This window comes from Suncus etruscus, chromosome X (assembly GCF_024139225.1).
Source record: "Suncus etruscus isolate mSunEtr1 chromosome X, mSunEtr1.pri.cur, whole genome shotgun sequence".
Lineage (NCBI taxonomy): Eukaryota > Metazoa > Chordata > Mammalia > Eulipotyphla > Soricidae > Suncus > Suncus etruscus.
Genome location: NC_064868.1, coordinates 104,762,745 through 104,786,366, shown reverse-complemented (window position 1 = coordinate 104,786,366; position 23,622 = coordinate 104,762,745). Strand labels below are relative to the sequence as shown.

Below are 23,622 nucleotides of genomic sequence, written 5' to 3'. Positions count from 1 at the left end.
ACCCCAAACCTTATACGGGGCTGGAGCAGTACAGCAAGTAGAGCTCTTGACTAGCATGAGGCTGATCTGTGTGTGAACCCTGGCATCGCATTTATCCTTGAGCACTGCTATCAGTGATCCCTGAGCGCAAAGCCAGGGGGTAAATCCTGCATACAGCTGGCTGAGGCCCCAAACAATAACAAAAATCTCACATGGTGCCCCCATGGGGCCTCCACTAGTTCCTTTGCTGCCTGTTCCTCTGTATCTTATCTGCAGTCCACCCCCCACACTAGCCTGCCTTCCAGAACCCCTTCTTGCCACTCTGAGCATCAGGCCTCACAATTGGCTTCGTCACTGCCAGAGGCCACATCTTTGGACCTCAAACTTCTATTTTCAGAGACTTTTATGTTAGGGGCAGGGTTCGGAAGCATCTACCAACATTTGGGTTCAATTCTGTACTTTTTTAATTTCTGTTTCTGGCCACACCCATTGTGCTCATGGCTTACATCTACTTAGGGATCACTCCTGGTGGTGCTCAGGGGACCATATGAGGTGCGGGGGATTGAACCTGGGTTGGCCTACTCACTGCACTATCTTTCTAGTCCCCTGGCTTGATTCTGAATATCTGAAGATCTAAGTAATACATTGGACCCCAACCTCCTGGACACTCTCTGGACAGTGCTGGAGTAATCAAACCTTTTCTTGGTCTAAAAATAAATGAGAAACTTCTGAGAAGGGCAAAGGGGAGGAAGGGGATGGGGGATGATGGGTGACCTCCCTAATGACCACTCTCCCCCACAGGAGACACCCAGGCCTCTCCCACTTCCTTTCCGTTAGCCCACAGGGCTGGGTCCGCCCTCTCCCCACCCCTACCTTCACCCCCACACCTTTCCACCCATCCCCACCAAAAACATTTAAGAAGTTTGTCAGCTCAACCTGTCTGAGCTTCCCAGGAGGTGAGCAAGAGGCCAGGCCTGGCCAGAACAGAGAATGCTCTGCCTGTGATGTTTGCAGAGGCCTACAAAGCTTCCCAGAGCCATGGATGGTGGGAAGGTCTGATCTCCCTAGCGAAAGTGCCCCAAGGCTGCATTCTGTGATTCCCAGCCCCCTAGAGGCCAGCTATCTGGCCCAGAATGCAATTTCAGAAAAATCAAAGAAAAAGCGAGCACTTTCACCTAATCCCACTTTGTCTAAACATGAAACTCCTGGGTGTCTGCTCCCCGCCCCGCCCCCAGGGCATTAGGGCATTCCGATGTGGCCCAGTCTCTGGGTTTGCTCGGCCCTGACTTCTCTAAACAGATCAGCCGGTCCTGCTTGTGAGTTCACAGCCCTTGTTCTCAGCCTAGGGAGCTTCTGTAAACCAGCCTTTCTGCCCCCCCCAGACAGAGTGGCCTCCTTGGGGGGCAGGGATGACTGTGCTGGTCATTAGTGACATTTCAGCATCTTGCATTACTCCTGGCAGGGAGCAGGAAGTTTGTGTTTGTGAAACAGAGGCATGAATGATCTGTGGGTGGGTGGGTAGGCGGGTGGATGGATAGATGGATGGATGGGTAGATGGATGGATGGGTAGATGGATGAATGAATGGATGGATGAGTAGGTAGATGGATGAATAGATAGATGTAAGGTTGGACAGATGAGTGGATGGATGGATGAATGGATGGACTATGAGTGGGTGGGTAGATGAATGAATGGACAGATGAATGGGTGAGTACATAAATGGACCAATGTATGAATAGATGGGTGGGTGAAGGGTAAATGAATGAATGGATGGACAGCACTGATCAGTAAGTATGAGGCCAATGACTATTTTTGGAAACAAACAAAAACTAGGCTGTATGCACAGGTGGGCGTCACACCTATATGTATTACATCTGCATATCTTGGGGTGTTTTGGGGGTTGTACTGGTGATTCTCGGGGCTTACTCTTGGTTTTCTGTGAAAGGATCAATCTTGACAGTGCTTGGAGGACCATATTCGGGCCAGACTCAGCCACATGCTAGACAAATATCTCACTATCCCTCCAACCTCTATATCTGATTATTATTTTTTGTTTGTTTGTTTTTGGGTCACACCCAGCAACAATCAGGAGTTACTCCTGTCTCTGTGCTCAGAAATCGCTCCTGGCAGGCATGGGGGACCATATAGAATGCCACGATTCGAATCAATATCGTCCTGGGTAGGTTTCGTGCAAGACAAATGCCCTACCGCTGTGCTATCTCTCTGGCCTCTACATCTGATTATTCTTGCATCCTGCTTTACATGAGCACACTGTGTTCACTGTGGGTGTCCAGAGCCTCTGTGTAGCTAAGAGCTGCCCTGACCGACCAGCAGAACCACAAGTTCCATCTTGTTTCCTCCTCCCCCAGGCCTGCCTTCGTGAGAATGACAGCCCAAGCTCAAGCTGGCTCAAGAGCCTGCGGTGAAGAGTGGGCTGAGTGGAGGAGGAGCTCAGGGCTTTGCTGGGAAAAGGGCCACCACCACGTCCACTGCCTACTCTACACAGCCCTGACCTGATAAATGGAAAGTCCTCTGCTTCCTGGGAAGAGAATGCCAGCAACAAGATATGTGTATGGCCCAAACGCCCTTGCTGTGAACCATCCAAACCGCACTTTGCTAGAGGAGGTGAGAGAAGAAGAGAGGATTATGCAGCTCTGGGTGGAATCCTTGGTCGTCAATCCCAAGAGGGATTGGTCCGAGAGTAAATGCTTTAGGTGCTGCCATGTTTTGGCTATAGGAAACCACACTGCAATAAACACTAGGGCCTGTGTGAAAAGGAAAAGGAAAAGCCAAGAACCACACAAATCCATGAGCTAAAGACAGAATACAGATGGCAGGGTATTTGCCTTGCATGTGACTGACCCAAGCCCATATGTTCTCCCAAGCCCTGCAGAAGTGACCCCTGAGCAAAGATCCTGGACAGAGCCAGGACACATCCAGATGTGGCCCCCAAACAAACAGAAAACAAAACAAAAGAAAAGAAACAGACGGATCCAGAGGGCAAGGCTCATTTGCCTTGCAAGCATTAGGCTGATAAGGTCTCGGGTTTGATCCTAGCACCATGGGATCACCAAAGGTGATCATAGCAGCTCAGCAGTCTGGGATCTCTGATGAAACCACCAAGTGCATCATCTCTGTCCACACCACAACCAGGTGTCTTAGGAGCACCACAACCAGAGTGTGAGATGTCAGCAAAGACCATAACTGCGGATGACAGCACCATCACCAAGAGTGTGGGTGCTGACAAGTATCACCACCCCCAGGGTGTGAGCCCTACCACTAAATGTGTGATTCCTGCAGCAGTTAAGTGTGGGAGTACCACAACTAGTCTGCGACCTTCAGAAGTGTGCCGGGAGGCTCTGTCACCCAGTAACCCTGGCAGAGGTCACCTCAGAAATAATAAGGGTCAGGGGCCAGAGTGATAGCATAATGGTAGGGCATTTGCTTTGCATGCTGCCGACCCTGGAGAGACCCAGGTTCAATCCCCTACATCCCCTATGATCCCCCGAACCTGCCAGGAGCGATTTCTGAGCACAGAGCCAAAAGTAATCCCTGAGCACAACTGCGTGTGGCCCCAAAACAAACAAACAAACAAAAGAATGGGGGCAATGAAGGGAGCAGATGGAGAGGAAGGAAGGAGGGAGGAAGGGAGGGAAAGAGGGAGGGAGGGAGGGAGGGAAAAAGGAAGAAAGGAAATAGAAAGAAAGAAGAAAGAAAGGAAGGAAGGAAGGAAGGAAGGAAGGAAGGAAGGAAGGAAGGAAGGAAGGAAGGAAGGAAGGAAGAGAAAGAAAGAAAGAAAGAAAGAAAGAAAGAAAGAAAGAAAGAAAGAAAGAAAGAAAGAAAGAAAGAAAGAAAGAAAGAAAGAAAGAAAGAAAGAAAGAAAGAAAGAAAGAGCCAACTGCAATCTTTCTGTTGTTTTGAGCTCACTCCCAGCTCTGCTCAGGAATCACTCCTGATCATGCATGTGCATATGTGTGCTGGGGCTTAAGGCAGGGGCTAATTTGGTCACATGAAAGTAAGTGCCTTACCCTCTGTACTATCTCTCCAGATCAACGAATTGCAGTTTCTATGTCTACATGCCCAATTAGCTCCTTGCGGACTTGGCGTGGGTTGAATGAGCCAGAATCAGGGGGGGCTACTTCTGAGGCTGGGCCTAGCAGTCCCAGCTGACTCTGGCTACTGCCAGAAACTGAAGTGCAGGTAAAGGGGTGTAGGAAGAGGAAGCAACTGTCCCCTTCTGGCCACAACTCACAACTGCAGCTGCCCCCTGAAAGCTTCCAGTCCAGAAGACTCCCCTTAAGATGGGGGATTTTAAAGTGAGAGGTGGAGAGACATTCATTTGCATGTTCACTCACTCTCCCCAGCAGAAGAATGAACACCACCCCCCACCAAGTCCCTCAAAATAAACTTCTCCCAGGAAACTGAAACCAAAGAAACCAGAGGCCTACACAGGGGGCTCCTTTCCCTGGTGTCCCCAGAGATGCAAAGGGACATCGCTCCCCGGTGCCAGCTTTGAGCCCTGGACAGTGTTTCCTGAATGGCTTGCAATGGGTACCCCACCCCATCAACTGCAGGTCACAAAACAGCTCCTTGTTGGCTCCAAAGCCCACTCAGGGTGGTCAAGGCCCAGCTCCCTCCAGTCTTTTCCCTGGAGGATTTCTGGCTCCCAGAGTCCAGTGACTGGGCTACCAGGAAAGCCTGAACACAGCACAGGGCCCCTGAGACTGTGTGGCTGACCTGGATGTGTATGTGAGCACCACAGGAGAGAGACAGAGACAGAAAGACAGAGAGAGAGAAAGGGTGCCTACAGTCACCACCTCACAATGCACACCTCTGGCTCTCTGTAGTTCTGACTGCATGTCAAAACCAAAAACAAGCAACATAGAAGTGGTTTGGGCGGCTTCTGCGCCACACAGCTGGGCCCCCTTCCAAGGTACAGACCCTTTCTTTTTTTTTTTTTTTTTTTTAAAAATATGGAACGCTTCACGAATTTGCGTGTCATCCTTGCGCAGGGGCCATGCTAATCTTCTCTGTATCGTTCCAATTTTAGTATATGTGCTGCCGAAGCGAGCACGTACAGACCCTTTCTTTCTGGGGCTGTCATTGGAACACATCAAGTGATGTCCGTCACCCCCTTTGCCCCTCCTCCTCAGGAAACAGCCCCTATATGAGAGCCACGTCCACAGGCTCTGTGAAGTGCATTGACATCTACTACTCCCCCCAACTCAGCCCCACCAGGGACTCCAGCACCCCCGTGGCCTTTTGCACACAAACTTCAGCAAACATGGGGGCCAGATGGTCAGCTGGGCCTCAGAGTTTGGTTTTCCTTGACGGCTCCTCGCCTCCCCCCTTCCCAAGGCCAGCCGTCGCTCTAGAAATACCCCGGCGTCCATGAAACCTTTCTGGAATTCTCTGGAAAGGAAGTGACAGTTTCCTTCATGCCATTTCCCGCTCCTGACACCCCTCCCCCACAACCACAAACAAAATGGAAACTACCCCACGAACAGCTGGACCCTCTGCTTCAAAAACAAAACAAAACAAAACAAAACAAAACAAAACACCCCTTTCTCTGGAGTCAGCAGAAGCCAATTATCATGCTGCCCCACCGTGATAGGGTGTGTGTGTGTGTGTGTGTGTGTGTGTGTGTGTGTGTGTGTGAGAGAGAGAGAGAGAGAGAGAGAGAGAGAGAGTTTCAGGCCAGCATTAGGGGTCTAATCTGTGGTCAGGGACCCAGCTGACGTAACCCATGGGGCTGGCTTCCCTGCAGAAATTAGCTCAAACCTCCTTGAGCAAGTGCAAGTCCAGGGGCCTCTGACCCCAAATATCTTGGTAGTGCATTCTCCTCTCTCTGTTCCTTTCTTTCCACCACCCCCTCCATGTGATATGAAATCAGGAAGAGGGAGGGCGAAAGAGAAAGGTTTTGCAAGCTCTGTTGGTTGGGGTGTCTCCGGGCTTATTTATAATAAGCCCCATTTCCTTCCTCGGCCCCTCAGTCACTGCCTGATTCTGGCATGGGGTTGGCTGATTCACAACTTGCTATCTACACCCTCTGTTGGGGGCTCCAGAACACTTTTCCCAACTGTTCTCAGTCCTCTCATAGTTCCACTCTGGCCTCTACTTCCTAGGTCTTGCTCTCTGTGCACAGGGAGGCATTAGGGAGGCAGGAGATGTGGGGAGTGGGTCACGAGAGAGAGGATCTCTTTTTAGGGGTTCTTCATCCCACCCTCAGAGGAGGAGGAAGAGAAAGAGGAGGATAAGGAAGAGAGGAAAGCCCTCTCTGGCTGGAAGGCCAGCACAGCATGTGATCCCGAAAGAGTCAGCCATCTTTTGGGCTCTGGGCACTTTTGAGTGGGCAAGGTCTGACGGTAAAGCCAGGCTTACCACAGAGGGGTAAGATGATCGCTGTTCAGACAGCTGACCCAGATTCAATCCCTAGCACTATACAGGGGTCCCCAGAGCCCTGCCAAGAGTTAGCCATGAGCACAGTTAGGCATGAGCCCTGAGCACTACTGGGTGTGGTCCCCAAACCAAAATAAACGAATAACTAAAGCCAGACTTAGCAGATGCTTGTCAGGAGACTTGGGTGAATGACTATGGCAGTGGGAGAGCATTTTGAAAATTAGAAAGCACATCCAGATGAAGAGCTTCAGGTGACCGCCCAAAGAGTAAGAAGGAAGGGGTGGGGGTCCCCTTGCTAAGCCCCCTCTTAGCTCTAGAGCATAGGGTGGGGTTGGAAGTTTCCAGTTATTGGCTTGGAAGGGGGATGGCCCCTCGCCTTGGAGGGGGGCCCCTGTGAGGAAGAAGAGGCTGCTGAGGTTGGCGGAAGGCCCCTAGTCCCCTGTCCTCATCACCTTCACCCCGCCCCAGCCCTTGGGCTTGTGGTTATGTGGCAAGATGAGCAAGACTTGAAGCCCCAATCAGGGAGAGGGGGGAGGGTTACTGACTAAAGAAACCTATTTCCCTCACAGCTGCGACTCCGACTCCAGGACCCTGCCCTAGAAAGCCAAAAGAGCACCCCACTTCAAGGCCTAGTACAGAGGGTAGGGCATTTGCTTTGCATGTGGCTGACCTGGGTTTTATCCCCAGCATTTTATATGGTCCCCTGAGCACCACAAAGAGTAATTCCTAAACTCAGAGCCAGGAGTAACCCCCCCCCACTGCTGGGTGTGGCCTAAAACAAACAAAACAGAGCACCCCTGGAGGTGCCTGAGGGCATCACATCCTCCTTTGAAGTTCTGGGGACTGGGAGGAGGCATTGGGCCACTACAGTCCCCTGGAAAGTGAAGCACAAACCAAAGACAGGAATGCAGGCACTCAAAGGAGATGCTAAGTCTCCCAAGACAGTAAGTCTGGAGCAGTTATCAAATTCCATCATGATGGCTCCCAGAAGTTCTAGCGGGCTGCATAGGCACTTCTCAGCAAGAGACACCTGCTCTGCTCCTGCCTTGGGGTTTTCAAAGAAAGGAGACATTCTCTACGCTCCGTGCTTGTGGGGAAGGAGGGCCAGTGAATAAATGCAAGACCAAGCTCTCTGATTTGTCCCAAACACACCTTTGGATTTCCTGGGCTGATCTGTGTCATTCTAACCAAGGTTGCGAATGAGCGAGGGAGCAGGAAACTGGAGGTGAAATGAAGGCGAAGAGAGGGCACCAAGGCCTGGTCAAGAACTCTGATATTTGGGGGGCCTGAATAATAGTAGAGAAGGAAGAACACTTTGCCATGCATGTGGTCAGCCCAGGTTTGATCCCAGGCACCCTTACGTTATTCCAAGCTCTGCCAGAAGTGCATAGCTGGGTGTAGACTCCTCCAAAACCACTAACATTTTGGGGGGGTTACACTCAGTGAGGCTCAGGACTTACTCCAGGCTCTGTGCTCAGGGATCACTCCTGGCAGAGCTCAGAGGAGACAAAGGAAGGCCAGGAAGGCAACCTGGGTTAGTTATATGCAAGGTAAGCACCCTCCCCACTGTGCTATCACTCCAGTCCCAAGAATGCTAACATTTATGGTAAAGAGGAAATCAGTGAGACTGTGGGAGGGAGGACTGGTTGTGGGGATAGAGGGGGGATTGTCGAGGGACTGGGTTGGGCAAGTACATAAGCATAGGACTCTGAACTTCCCATATGAATTATGAGGTTTCATAGTTTCTTTCCTTTCTTTTTTATTTTATACATTTATTGGTTTGGGGACCACACCTGTTGGTTCTCAAGGCTTACAGCTAACTCTGATCAGGAATCATTTCCTGGCAGTGTTTAGGGGACTATATACAGTGCCGGGGACTGAACCAAATCAGACACATGAAAACCAAGCACCTTAACCCTACAGTTGGCCCTGAATTCTATCTCAAGGTTCTCATTAGCACCGAATTGCCAGGATCATATCACAGGACTAAGGATTAACAGGAGCACCACAATGCCTTAAAACATATACTGGCAAGAAAAAAAGGCTCAGCCTATAGGCTCTCTGTTGGGGTGTACCTAGAGGTGTCCAGGGCTTACTTCTGACTCTGTGCTCAGGCATCACTTCTGTACAGTGCTCAGAAGACCATATGTGGTACAGGGACCAAACCAGGGTCAACAGTGTGCAAGGCAAGAGCATTAATTTCTGTATCATTTTTCCAGTACTTAGTGCTCTTTTTCTTCCTTTTTATGGGGAGGTATCGGGATACTGGGGGACTATATGGGATGGCAGAGATTGAACATATGTTAGCTACTTGCAAGGCAAGTATCTAAGCAGCAGTACTGTTTCTCCAGTTCCTTAGTGCTCTTTGTGATCAGCTCCATCAACAGCATAGTATGTGTCTTCCATCCCCACCCCGCCCTACCCCCAGAGCACCACTGGAAGCAGCCCCCAGCAATGCACCACAGCACCACCCCTGACCCTGAGCATATTTAGGCATGCTCCCATCCCTCAAATATATTACAGGACTAGAAAGGGCCTTCAACCCTCATGCAGCTGAGAGGCCCACAAAGCAGATAACATGTGCTCAATGTCATATTATGGTCATTGCCAGGTTTGAGATTTGATTTCAGAAGAAACTCTTAATATTTGTTGTTCCAGACCTCTCTAGGCCTGGCCAAGTGCTCTTTGACAACCTCAGAAATGAACTTGAGGAATCTATTCACCCTGAAGGGGAGTAAAGCCTTTTAGTCCAGGATCAGTCAACTTATCTCACACAAGATCAGACAGTAAATAACTTAGGTGTCACAGCCCTGCCCCTACAACCTCTGTCACAACAATTCAGCTCACGGTGCATAAGAAGCCACACACAGTATGTAAATCAATGAACTGCATTCCAGTACAACTTCTTTTCTGAACATGTGAACTTTGGATCATTCTCAAAGATTAGAAAAAATATTCTCAAAAATGTGAAGGTTGGGCTGACGCATTAGTACAGTTGTTAAGCCACTTGTCTTGCACATGGCCAACCCAGGTTTGATCTGGCACCTCATATGGTCCCCAGAGCCTGCCAAAAGTGATCCCTGAGCACAAAGCAAGGAATGAGCCCTAGGTACTTCTGGGGAAGGCCCAACACCCCCTCCCTCAAAGTAGAAGATGGATTATACAAAATCAGATAGCATGGAGGTAAGGCGTTTACCTTTCATGCAGAAGGTCATCGGTTCGAATCCCGGCATCCCATATGGTCCCCCGTGCCTGCCAGGGGCAATTTCTGAGCATGGAGCCAGGAAAAACCCCTGAGCATTGCCGGGTGTGACCCAAAAACCACAAAAAAAAATAAATAAATAATATAAATTATTTAAAAAAAAAAAAAAAACAAAATCAGATAGCTCATGGGATTTATTTACTAACACCTGCCTTAAGTTAATTTGAAGGGACTGTACAGCAAATAGGGTCTTTGCCGTGCATGCAGCCAACCTTGGTTTGACCCCCCACAACCCCAGTTGGTCTTCTGAACCCAGACAGGAATAAATGCTTGAGCACAGGGCCAGGAGTAAGCTCTGAGCAATGCTGGGTGTGGCCCCCCAAAAATAAACAAAAGAGAAGCTAATATAAGTTTAATAGGGCCAGAGAGATAGTACAGCTGGCCTTGCATGTTCCAGTTCCATTCCCAGAACACTGAGCACAGCCAGAAGTAAGCCTTGGGCACTGTCTGGTCTGACCTAAAATAAAGCAAAGCAACCAACCAACCAAAACGTCAATAAAGGGTCTTGAGATGACTTAAAGGGCTGGAATACATGCAGTTCCTGTGTGAATCCCAGGTTGGATTCCAGGTAGTGCATGGCCACCCAAGCATCACCAGGAGTAACCTCCAAGCACCAATGTCCCCCCCGCAAAAGACTGCAAGAAAAGTTAAGCTATGGTGTTATTAGGAGGAAAAATTATACCAGGGGAAGGTAGTGGGTAAAGCTTTGCAAAGTAGATGCTGTTTGCTTCAGTTCTTGCAGGCTGTATTGAGCACTGATTTCGTGAAATTTAGGGGACAGGACAGCATGAACAAAAGCATGGATGTGGGGAAGTCCGAGAAAGTTAAATGTGTTCTGCACATGTGTGGCCTCATTGTTACTTGCCAGCCCTGGGCCTCTGGCTGCTGTCCACCATCACCAGATGAATGGGTCAGCTTTGTTAAGGACATAGAGGCAGGTTTGGGGGTGGGGTGCAGAAAGAGAGGTTGTCTGGAAGTTACAGCAAGGCTATGGGGGATCTGGAGCAAGTTACTTCTTCCATGTCGATTCTGTCTCCAATTGAGTAATAGGTGGGGTAGATGCAATGATACAGCAGGAGGAGAAGGCTGGAGAGCCAGAAAATAGGCTATTTAACTAGTGGAGCACCAGATTAACTAGTTAACCTAAAATTAACCTAATTTGATATTTTCATCTCAATCACCTGAAAGGTATCCTATCAAGAAGAGATGATGGGATGACCAGGTTGGAAAATAGCAACTCTAGGAAACACCAGCCAGGCTGGCCTGCCATACTCTCTTCACAAGCTTACCTTCTCACCACCACACAGATGACATCATCAGGAAGGGGCCATGTGCCAGAGAAGGCAGGATGAAGTAGGCTCAGAGGCTCCTGAAGGGCAGCAGAATCAGGCTGGACTCAACTGTGACTAGGTATTGAGCATAGGAGACTCACCTACATGCCTCGAGACTAAGGAAAGTATAATAAGTCTAGGAATCAAGACTTGCCAGGGCACAGTCCAAGCGAGGCCCAGCAACAAGATTTCAGACCATTTATGACTGAAACCCAACTACAATCATGGTGCTTAAATACAGATAAAAAATATTTCAGACCAAGCTGAATGGATGCTGGAGGTGAGCAGAATCCAGACCAGACCAGAAAGACACATCAGACTGAGGTGAAAAGAGAGGCCTGGCATTGCAGAAGGCCCCAGATCCATCTCCTTGAGCTGAATAAACTCCTCTAACTTTCTTTTCATTTTTCCTTTTTGAGCCACAACCTGGTGCTACACGGGGATTAGTCCTAACTCTGCATTCAGGAATTACTCTTGGTGATGCACAGAAGACATAGAGGATGCTGGAGATCGAACCCGGGTTGGCCGCAGGCAAGGCAAGTGCCCCCTTCCCACTGTATTATCACTTGGCCCTAAACTCAACTTCTTTAGCACCTGAGTTATGTATGCAAATCTTTCATACAATTCTCAAGAACTCACTAGCGTGTGAAATCTTTGAGATAACAGTAGGATCTTCTAGGTCCCTTTTCACTGGAGGACCAGGCAAGGTTCAATTCATTGCCTATCTCTCATTTCTTTTGTTTCTTTTTGTTTTGGAGCCACACCCAGTGACAGTCAGGGCTTACTCCTGGCTCTGCACCCAGGAATTACTCCTGATGGTGCTTAGGGGATAATATGGGGTGCTGGAGATGGAAACCAGGTCAGCCATGCTAAGCAAACATCCTACCCACTGTACTATCTATCGCCCCGGCCCCAATCTGTCTCACTCTTTCTGGCATGTCGCCCCTCTTTACAGGGAACATAGGCTGTTCTTTGCTGACCTAGGAAATGGTCAGAGGGGGGAAGGAGACATTTGGGAGGGGCCTCTCCCACCTAGGGGATTCCCCATCTGAGGTTAGGAGCCTCTGTATCAGTTTCTAGGACACGTGGGTCTTGACAAAGAACACTGTCCCTTCAATAAAAGTTATCGGACTTAATATCCTGTTGGTGCCAGTCACAGATTACCCCAGCTTCTAAAAACCTCACTAATGAATTTAATTAGTCTCTGGTGGCTGCTTCTGTTCCTCCCTTCCTCCCGCCCCCACCACTGGAAACAAGCAGGCCTTGGAGGGGTGGGGCGGGGTGGGGGTGCATCTCTAACCACCTTTCCCTTCAGCACTTGCAACTTTGTCTTGTTTCGAAGTTAGGTCAGGCCTGTGGCTTCAGCCATCGGAAGTCCACATAGGCCTCTGGTGCCAGGGATGCAGGGGTGGGGAGGGTAGCACAGTGGCTTTCTGGGGTCTTCTTGTTAGTTTTTTGCATCGTGGGCATTGTTTTCACACACACACACACACACACACACACACACACACACACGTACCCACCAACTGCAAAATCTCTAGGGACTGGAGAGATCGTATAGTGGTTCAGTGTTCCCCTGGCATACAGCCTAGCCAGAATGATTCCTAAGTACAGAGCCAGGAATAAACACACATGCACACATATATATGCACGCATGTACACACATGTTCTTACATCTGAGAGCACTAGCCCTATTAGCCATCTCCTTGGCCCCTATCCTGTCACTTAGTGAGGCAGCAAGTTGTTGCATTTTCAATTCAAGCTTTTTTGTTTGTTTCTATTTTGAGTGCTGGGATTAACCTCAAGGTATCACATTCAAGACATGAAATCTATCTCTGAGTCAAAGTCCTGGCCCCAAACTCACTTTTTAATTTTTGTTTCTTTGGCTATTCTCAGGTCCCACTCCTGGGTCTGTGCTCAGGAATTACTCCTGGTGGGCTCAAGAGATCATACAGGGTGCCTGGGATCGAACCTAGGTCAGCTACATGCAAGAAAAATGTCCTACCTTCTGTACTATCTCTCCAGAGTCAAATAACTTTTGAGCAAACACCATTCTGATAATTTTTCTCCAGAAAAAAAGCTCACAAGATTTTCTGCCAGTCTTGGCAGACTGTGATTTACTAGGAATCACCATGGGCTTCATAGTTCCCACATTTACTGTTTACCCCACCCTTCCCTTCTACTAACCTGTCTGAATCCCTCTCCCTATGCACTGAAGAAGAAAGCTTCTTCCTTTTTTCTTTTTCTTTTTTTCCCTTTTTTTGGTTTTTGGGCCACACCGGGTGACGCTCAGGGGATACTCCTGGCTATGCAATCAGAAATTACTCCTGGCTTGGGGGACCATATGGGATGCTGGGAGATCAAACTGTGGTCCGTCCTAGGTCAACCACGTGCAAGACAAACGCCCTACTGCTGCGCTATTGCTCCAGCTCCTTCCTTCCTTCCTTCCTTCCTTCCTTCCTTCCTTCCTTCCTTCCTTCCTTCGGTCCTTCCTTCCTTCCTTCGGTTCTTTCTTTCTTTCTTTCTTTCTTTCTTTCTTTCTTTCTTTCTTTCTTTCTTTCTTTCTTTCTTTCTTTCTTTCTTTCTTTCTTTCTTTCTTTCTTTCTTTCTTTCTTTCTTTCTTTCTTCTCTTCCTTTCTTTCTTTTTTGTTTTTGTGCCACACCTGGTGGTGCTCAGGGGTTACTCCTGATTCTACGCTCAGAAATTGCTCCTGGCATGGGGCCAGAGAGATAGCATGGAGGTAGGGTGTTTGTCTTGCATACAGAAGTACGGTGGTTCGAATCCCAGCATCCTATATGGTCTCCAGAGCCTTCTAGGAGCTATTTCTGAGCACAGAGCCAAGAGTAACCCTTAGGTTGTTTTTTTTTTTTTTTGGTGACCCAAAAACCAAAAAAAGAAAGAAAAAATAAATCGTTCCTGGCAGGCTCAGGGGACCATATGGGATACTGGGGATCGAACCCGGGTACCTCCTGGGTCGGCCACATGCAAGGCAAACGCCCTACCACTGTGTTATCACTCTAGCTCCAAAAAGAAAGCCTCTTCTAAAGGAATCCCCCAAATGTTCTCACACCCCATTTTGCTGAACCAAGGACCTCCACTCTTCACTGGGATAGGAAAGATATGGGGAGACTTGGACTCTCAGCTCTTCCCAGATCCCCCCGGGGGGCTCACAACAGCCAGGCAATGCAGGGCAGTGGGAACTGGGGCTGGCTCTCCCCTGCCTCGCTAGAGGAAACAGCCCCTCTCCGCCACTTCCTGTCCCAGGGGTTTCAGCAGTTTCCCCTTCTGGGCCTGCCCCGCCCCACAAGTCAGGGAGTGCAAGGCAGGGCGGTTAGGGAGGGGTAGCTGAGCAGAGAGGTCTGTGCCAGCTCCGGGGCCAGTCTGATCAGAGCTAGATGAGCAGGGGTCCTGAGCCCTAGTTGAGTTCATCACCTTATCTAGCTGTCACCGGAACAGGCAGTGGCCAGCAGTAAGGGATTAGAGGCAAGAACGCCCTAGCAATACTAAGGGCAACGTCCATCTGAGCTGAGAACCGGTCTTCGGGGGTGGGAGTCGCCTGGGATAGAGGGACAGGATAAAACCTGAGAGCCCAGGGCCAGCAGACAACAGACCTACGGGAGAAGAAGGTCTTTCTGAAGGGCAGGTGACATAAAAATCAGTGGCACATCCTAATTCTGCATTATTTTACTCCCAGTCCCTCCCAAGCAAGCAGCGAGGGAGAGTGAAGTATTCTATGTGGGCCTTTTCATTTCTTTTCTTTTTTCGATTTTTGGGCCACACCCAGGGGAGCTCAGGGCTTACTCCTGGCTCTGAGCTCCTGTGAGGCTCAAGGGGCCCGATAGAGACAGGGATTGACTGAATACACGAAATACATGAAAGCGTATGTCTTCTAACGGTACTATTTAGTGGTGTTTGCTGGGTGAAGGAAGAGGAAGTTGTCACATTCTGTAACTGCTGCTGATGTGGGGAAGGGGTGACTTGCACCTGAAAACAACTTGCAAAGTGAGGTTCCTAGCAGTGGGGCTCTGTGCCTGTAATCAACCCTGGGAACAGGCAACAAACTCCTCAGTGTTGTCACAAGGCAGTGAGTCAGAAATGGGGGAGCAGCCAGGAAGCCTAGGCCCCCGCCCCACTGCCCATCCTCTTGAAGTCAGGTTAGAAGTTCATGATAATGGTTCTAGAAGACTTAATGGTTAGGATGGGGGTTTAGTAGTAAAAAGACTAGACCAACACATTCTCCTTGATCCCTTTGTGAAAATACAGGTTCAAGGGCTAGAGAGATAGTACAGGGGTTAAGGCATCTGCCTTACATGTGACTGATCCCAACACCATATGATCCCCTGGGAACTGCCAAGAGTGACGCCTCAGCACCACCAGGTATCCATGCCCCCCAAACGAAGCAAAAAACATTAACAGGGATCCGAGAAATAATACTGAGTTGAGATGTTTGGAGTAAGTTCTGCGCTCTGATGAGTGTGGCACACACCCTCCAAATCAATTAGCAGTGGCTGGCAGAAATGTCAAGCAAAAGAAGGGATTACTCATGATACCTCCTTCCGCTCAGATAGGTCCTTCTGTAGCTTTGGCCAAAAGTCCTTCCTAGTGGGGACTTCTGTTAAAACAGTCTCTAATCCAGAGATATTTGAGGATACGATTCAATCCCCCAGGGCCGGAGAGAGAGCATGGAGGTAAGGCATTTGCCTTGCATGCAGAAGGACAGTGGTTCAAATCCTGGCATCCCATATGGTCCCCCTAGCCTGCCAGGAATAACCCCTGAGTGCTGCTGGGTGTGACCCAAAAACCAAAAAAAAAAAAAAAAAGATTCAATCCCCAATCCCCCCAACACCGCACAGTCCCCAGCAATGCCAGTGGTTACCCCCAAGTACCGAGCTAGAAGTAGCCCCTGAGAATGGTCCCCCCATAAAAATGCATCAGATAGGCCAAAGATATAGTATAGGAGGTCAAGCGATTGCACGAGGCCAAACCCAATTTAATCCCTGAAACTGTGCTGAGCATTAACAGGGATCACTGGAGCAGAGAGCCAGGAATAGCTCCCCCACCCAGCTCTTCAAAGAGTGGCCCCAACAGCACCTCCCTAAAAAAGGCAATACTCTTTCCCTCTAGCCCTCCCATTCCCCAAGACAAACAGGCTCCTGCCCCCCAAGGACAGGAGCACTTTGGCCCTGAGGATGTCTGCTCTACAGAAGCCACCCCAAACAGTTGGAGTAAATCCTGCTTCGTAGCTGCTGGGGGTGCTGAGGAAGCCTCAAAGACAACATCTGGATGAGCACCTGGGCTCCTGCCAGCCCCTCCCTACATGTGCAGGGCAAACTTGCGGCTTGGGTTTGGTTTCCAGCCTGCCTCAGAGCAGCTGGCACGTGTTTAGAAAGCACAGCCAGACTGGGCGGAGGAAATGCAAGCACTTGAGATCAGTGCCAGCTCAGGGCCAGAACTGGTGGGGTTGGCATTGAGTGGAGCAAGTGCTCAGCCCCTTCTGATGGCCAAGGGTGTGGCTGTTAAGGAGGGGTGGGGGGACTTGTTGGGAGAACGGCAGAGGCGTGGACACTTGTTTAAACGTGGCAAGATTTTCTTTTTTCTTTTTTTGGTTTTTGGGCCACACCCGGTGATGCTCAGGGCTTACTCCTGGCTCTGTGCTGGGGAACCACTCACTTTTGGTGGTGCTCCAGGGACCATCTGGGGTGCCAGGGTCAAACCCAGGTCGGCCTCTTGCAAGGCAAGCAGTACTATCATGCAAGCCCCTACATTTTCTTTTATGTCCTTTAAATGTCACTTCAAATTGATCTCTCTGCTTCTGGGGAAAGAAGCCAACCAGTAAAATTTACAGGATGACAGAGATTTGCGTTTATTGGGGATGAGCTGTGTGGGACTGGTGGAGTGCCAGGCACTTCCATTCAGTTATCTCCTTTCTTTTTCTTGGTTTGATTGGGTCTCCATCCTGCGGAGCTCAGGGCTTACTCCTAACTCTGTGCTCACAGATCACAATTAATGCCAGGGATCAAATGCAGGTCAGCCACAAGAAAGGAAAGCTGTACTATCTTATTTTCTCTCTGGCCCTCTCCTTTCATTCATTTCTCTTTTTCTGGGGTGGGGGAGGTAAGGGGCATACCTGTCTGTACTCAGAGTTACTTCTGGCTTGGCTTTCAGGGATCATTCCTAGCTGGGCTCACAGAACCCTACGGAGTGCTGGGGATCAAACTCAGGTTATTTGCATACAAGGTAAACGCCCTACCCACTGCACTATCTCTCTGGTTTAATTCTTTTCTCCTTGAATTCATATAGTAGCCCCACAAAGTCTGTAGCAGGGCTGGGGCTTAAACCTCAGTTTATTCTCAACCTGTATGCTCTTTGATCTCTGAACTTTGTTTTTAGTGAAATATATTTTGGTAAGAATTCTATTTTATGGGGGCCGGAGAGATAGCACAGCGGTAGGGCATTTGCCTTCCACACAGCCGATCCAGGACAAACGGTGGTTCATATCCCGGTATCTCATATGGTCCCCTGTGCCTGCTAAGAGTAACTTCTGAACACAGAGCTAAGAGTAATCCTTAGCGCCACCGGGTGTGACCCAAAAATCAAAAACTAAAAAAATTTCTATTTTAGCAATCCGGAGAGTTTATACTGTTGGTAAAAGAGCTTGCCTTGTGTGTGACCAAACCCAGTTCTATCCCTGATACCAAATGGTCTCCTGAGTACTGCTGAGAACATCATAGGGTTAGGATAGCTCCTGAACACCACTAAGTGTGCCCCCAACACTGCTGCCTTCCAAAAGATTCTGGTTTAGTGTTGGGAGATGGCTCAGACAACTAGACCTCACATCTTGCACTGCATAGGGCACAACATCCAATCCCTGGCATGTCCTCTAATACCATCAAATATGGCCCTGGTGGCCCTCAGCACCATTGGGCTCAAGCAGTACAGAATCCTCAAGTCTAAGCACTGAACCATTAGACCTGTACAGCCAGGCCAATGATCCCCTGAACACTGTTGTCTGACCCTAGGGTGTGAGGGATACCCATCCAGACTATCCTGCTGGTTGGTGTTCAGGGAAATCTTGGGCTGCATCCTGTATGGGGGACCACGTGGTAGCAAAGGTTGAGCCCAGGTCAGGCACATAATAGACATGAGCACTGACAACTATACTAGTTCTCAGATCCCTAGTCTCACATATTTTTGAGGGAAAGGCAATACCCGGTAGGGTTCATGGGTTATTCCTGGCTCTGTGCTCAGAAATTACCCCTGGCAATCTCACTGGACCATACGGGATGCTAGGGATTGAACCTGGGTTGGCCGCATGCAACTCAAACACCCTACCTACTCCATTCCCCTAATCTTCCTTTTGATGGAGTGGGGTTTGGAGGTGCCAGGGGTTCACACATCAAAGCCATGGACTCACACATTAAAAGCAGAGCACCTTCCTCGAAACTAACCTTCAGCCCCATATAGTCCCATTTTCAAACTCGAAGAGAAACGCAAATGAGGTAACATTCCACAGCTGCACTGCCCACCAAGAATGGAGGCTGGGGGCCAAGGAGGGACTCTGCAGTAGAGAACACACTTGCATACACGAGTCTCTGAACTTGTTACCTGGCACCACAAACATGCACACACAGAATAGAGGCAGAACTTCAACCCCAGGGAGGTGATTCAAAGGGCCAGAGTGCATGTTTTATGAACGGGGGGCCCTCAGATTTGTGTCCTGACAACCTATGGTCCTCTGAGCACCTTGGGGCTGAGAGTGGCTTCTGAGCACAGCAGGCATGCTACCCCCCACAAGAAGTCAAAACTGATCTCAAAATCCAAACCTGCCACACCACCCTGTACAGATTCTAGTCTCACAACCTAACTATATTGTATTTTTTAAAATCTATTTGGGGAGCCACACCAGGATGTACTCAGGGGTTACTCCTGGCTCTCTGCTCAAGAAACACTCCTGGCAGGGCTTGGAAGACCATATAAAATGTCAGGAATCAAACCTGGGCTAGCTGCATAGCCTATCTATTGTACCATCTCTTCAACCCTTTTCTTAAATTTTAACTTAATTTAAATTTGGGCTGTGGGGGGGCATACTCTGCCCTCAGGAATTACTCTTGGCAGATCCAGGGGACCATATGCAGTGCCAGGAATCAATCCCAGCTTGACCCCGTGCAAGGCAAGTACCTACCTGCTATATTATCTCCCCGGCTCCCCCTTTTGGTTTTAATTTTTTGGGCCACACCCAGCGATGATCAGAATTTTCTCCTGTCTCTGCACTCAAGGATTACTCCTGGTGAGGACTGGGAGACCATATGGGCTCTCAGGAATAGATTCTATATTGGCCACATATGCAAGGCAAGCATGCTGTACTATCTCTCCAGTCCCCAAATGGTAACACGCTAAATTTCTCTGGCAAAGGGACTTCTCTGATCTAAGGAAGAAGGTCACTTTAGGGGAGGCAGTGGCTAGCTCAGTTGCTGGAGACTGCCTGTACCTCTCCAGCCTGCTGTTTCTAGAGAGTTCCATGCTCCTGGAGTTCCAGCCCTGGAGTAGCTATGGTCCCTGCCCCATAAACATACAACTGCTTTCTGCTTACACATAATGTAAGTCTGGGTTCTTATCACAGGGTGTTGGTTCACATGTTTATTCAAATATTTATGGAAAGTCAGCCCTGAATATTTCATATGTGCCAGGGGTTTATCACTAGGTCCACCCTATTCTTCTCTATTGTGGGGGTTCTTCCTAATCAAAGTTCCCAGTAAGCTGGATTAGCCCATTGGCCTCAACAAACTGCTGGAAGTTTTTGCCACAAATGCTTTTACAGCCAATGACTAGTCAACTTGAAACCCAGAGTTAGGGAAAAATGGGGAGTGACAGATGCTTAAGCACACAGGACTTTTTATGGTAAGAGGAATGATTCTAACCTACACAAGTGGTTACAGCTATTCCAGGAGTATCCTCAAAGTTGCTGGCTTATCCACTCTAAGTCGATGAATAGACTTATAATGAACTACAGTATGTCTAATAAAGCTATTGTTTGAGGCTGGGGAACTAACACAGCAAGTAAGGCACTTGTTTTGTATTTCATTGACCCCAGCACTTTGACCCCAGTTCAATTCCCAGCACTGCATGGTCCTGCAAGCAGTGCCAGGAGTGACCTCTGAGCACAGTCGGGAGTAGTCCCTGAGCACCATCAGCTGTGGCCCCCAAAACAAACAAAATGTGAAGGCTCTGTAGATGACTCGAAAGGTTAGAGCACATGATCTGTCTGCAAGTCAGAGCCCTGGGTTCTATCTCCAGCACTGCATGATCTCAGGAGCAACCATCAGGAGTCACTCCCAACACTACACCAGGAATAACCTCTGAGTACTACCAGATGTGGCCCCCACAGCTAAAATTATATAATATAAAAAGTATAAATAAAATCAAAACCCCCCAAAAATAAATGTAATCAAAAATCATAGAAAAGGGCCTAGGGAGATAACACAGAGGCTGACTTAGTCCTAGCATATACCAGACTGGGGCTTATTCCCTAATACCATATGGTCCCCTGGCACATCCCAAAAATCTTGGGTCCTTGCTTTCATTTAAACAACTCTGTTGGCTGGAAATTGTTGGGAGTGATCTTAAGGTCTCCTGAGCAACATTTGAATGCCCCCATTCCCCCCATTTTTTAATCCCCCTAAGATGCACAAAGGAGAACTGCTCACTTAATTCCAAATGAAAGTCAATGGGCAGCTCAGGCCAAACTCCAGATCCTGATTTATGACTCTGAGGCTCTTTTCCTTCTATCAGCCTGCCCATAACCCTAAGCAGCGACCACTGCCAAGTTCACAGAGTGTACAAGGCCAGGCCAGCCTGATGCTCTAGAATTGGCGGTAGGACCCAAAACAACAAGGCTGCCAACAAAAAAAGACGGAATCCAGGCCTTTTATTTCGGTCTGTCAGGGCTCAGACCAAGTCTTTGCTCCTCTCTAGGTCCCAGAGTCCCCCACTGGTGAAGTGGTTGGAGATCCCTGAAAAACGTTCTGCTGCCTTTAGCTCTCTGAGGTTCTAATCATTGAACACCATTGCCCCAAGATGGAAAAGAAAGGCCCATTTAGCTCTCTGGTTTTAGGGTTGCTGCAGGACACCCAGGATATGTGAGGTGCATTCCCCTAATACCATGTACCGATAGCCAGATTTTTCCTGTAAGAGACACGTTCTCTCAGACATCTCCATGTGGAACTTCTCGACCTCCCCCATCAGTCCGACCCTCGAGGGGGCTGAGCACTCTTCTGAGAGACTATGGATCAGGTCCTAAAGGGCCAGGAATCAGGCTCCTGGCCTGGCATTGAGCCACCCTACTTTGGCTCGGGGCTGAAGGGAATGATGCTGAGGACTAGTCCCCGCTGGACAGGATGTTTCCACTCCAAGCCCCACTTCCTGCAGCTAGGCCTGGGCTCCGGTTCCCCCTTCCCCTGCCATCTGGTTGTGTGCCCTCTGCCCCCTCCTCTTGCTGGGTGTTTACAGGCTGCCTTATCAGCCTGGGGAATCTGGGCCTCACCCAGCTGCCTGCCCAGCCCCGCCCAGCCAGCCTGCCCAGAGCCCTACCTGCTATGCTTTCGTCATGACAGGCCCCCTACAATCTGGAATACCCGCACCCTGTGCCACCCCCCCCCCCGGCAGGCCGGGGGTATAATAGAAGGCTCTCTGTCTGGGGGCACATGAAGCCTGCCAGAGTGATACCAGGCTATGCACAGGCCTTACTGCCCTTTGTCCCAGCTAGGGAGGGCTTCCGTTTTTTTGTTCTGAGGTCATCTGCTCTCTCTCCTTAGGAGACAGGGCCAGACCTGAGGCATTGGGACTGCTGAGAAGGCTGTTAGCTTGGAGTGCTTTCCCAACTATTCTGTACTTAGCCACCAAGAGATGCATGTGGGCAGTATCTAGAAGGTTCTGAGGGTATACACATGGATATTATTTTGGGGGTGAGGCAGGCCATACCAAGTGATACTTGTGGATTACTCCTGGCTCTGAGCTTAGGGATCACTGCTAGTGGTGCTTGGGGACCAGGGGTGTTGGGGATCCAACCAGGGTCTGGAGCATGCAAGCATATGCCTTAACCCCTGTGCTATCTCTTGACCTATGTTTTATTTTGTTTTTGTGCCACACCTGGTGATGCTCAGTAATTCCTGGCTCTGCACTCAGAAATCACTCTTGGTGTTCGGGAGGCCATATAGGATGCTAAGGATCGAACCTGGGTTGGCATGTGCAAGCATATTTCCCCAACTAGTCCATGTTTGTGTTTTCTTTTGGTTTAGTTTTGAAACTAAGAAGTATATGAATAGTTCAAGCTAAAGGTGGAGTGGAATAAGGGGGTGTAGCTTGAAGAGTATGCTGGAAGAGGAGGGCTGGAGAATCTGTGGGCACAAACCTTGTGCAGACTGAGAAGCCTCAAGGCTTCTAGGCTGCCTCCCTCTCGCTCTGGGATCTGTTCACCAGCTCAGAGGCTGGGGTGAGGCCAAAGTTAAGCATCAGCAAATCCCAATACGAGCAAAGATTTTTCCATAGAATAAGTTTAAACCAGAGGGGGATAGCAGGTAATAGATTTTCCTTCCAGCCCTTTGGGCTGAGACCCTGAAAATTCATGTACTAAGTTATCCATAGAGAAATGACCTGCAAACGAAAGCTGATGAAGGCCCAGAGCAGGAATTTGAGCCACAGTTCACACTTAGCTCATCTTTCAGGGGGCTTTCAATTTGTTCACTGATAAATCAATTTAAATCTATGTAGGCCAAAAGTTCCTAAACTAATTTGGCTTACTGCCTTCTATTCAGAAAAACAAATCATTCCCTTTGGAAATCTACCTTCTTTAATCGAATAAACAGAAAGTGCCTCCAACTATATCCCAGGCCACAGCCACCTCCCTGGATCCATCAGTGACCCTTTGGGAAACCTTGATTTAGGCACTATATTGCCACAATAACACCAAAATGCCAGAAGCTGGGGATGGAGCTCAGTGGTATCACATTTGCTCTGCCTGTGTGAGATGTGAGACCCTGGCTTTGATCCCTGGCACTGTAAAATAATAATTAAATGAAAAAGATCAAATGCCATATTTGGATATTTATGAGACTATCCTTTTTTTTGGTTTTTGGGCCACATCCGGTGGTGCTCAGGAGTTACTCCTGGCTCTGTGCTCATAAATCGCAGGCTTGGGGGACCATAGAGGATGCCAGGGATCAAACCCTGGGTCCATCACAGGTTGTCTGTGTGCAAGGCAAATGCCCTACTGCTATCATTCTGGTCTCAGAGACTGTCCGTTATAGGTCTCTTTAGAATTCAATAGTTTGGGTTGCTTGAGTGGGAAACTTTAGAAAATGTCTGCTCATAGGGCCAGAGTGATAGTACAGCAGGTAGGGAATTTACCTTGCATACAGATGACCTAGGTTTAATCCATGGCATCCCATATGGTCCCCTGAGGCCACCAAGAGTGATTCAAGAGCAGAGCCGGGAGTAACTCCTGAGCACCACTAGGTGTGGCCCCAAAACAAAATAAAAAAAAACCAGAAAAATTCTGCTCAAACAATTTTGCCATGAATGGGCTCTGTAACTACAGGCACGTCATGTCACATGATGCTGTGGCCTCAGGCTTCCTGTCCCTCTTCCTTACCATATA

At 49.0% G+C, this 23,622-nt stretch overlaps 1 non-coding gene across 1 annotated transcript; it reads right to left on the bottom strand.

Moving 5' to 3' along the window:
- Positions 1-4,944: 4,944 nt before the first annotated feature.
- Positions 4,945-5,051, bottom strand: LOC126000092 (U6 spliceosomal RNA). Its single transcript, XR_007492459.1, has one exon. It is a non-coding gene; the product is annotated as a U6 spliceosomal RNA (small nuclear RNA).
- Between the last annotated feature and the right edge of the window lie 18,571 nt (positions 5,052-23,622).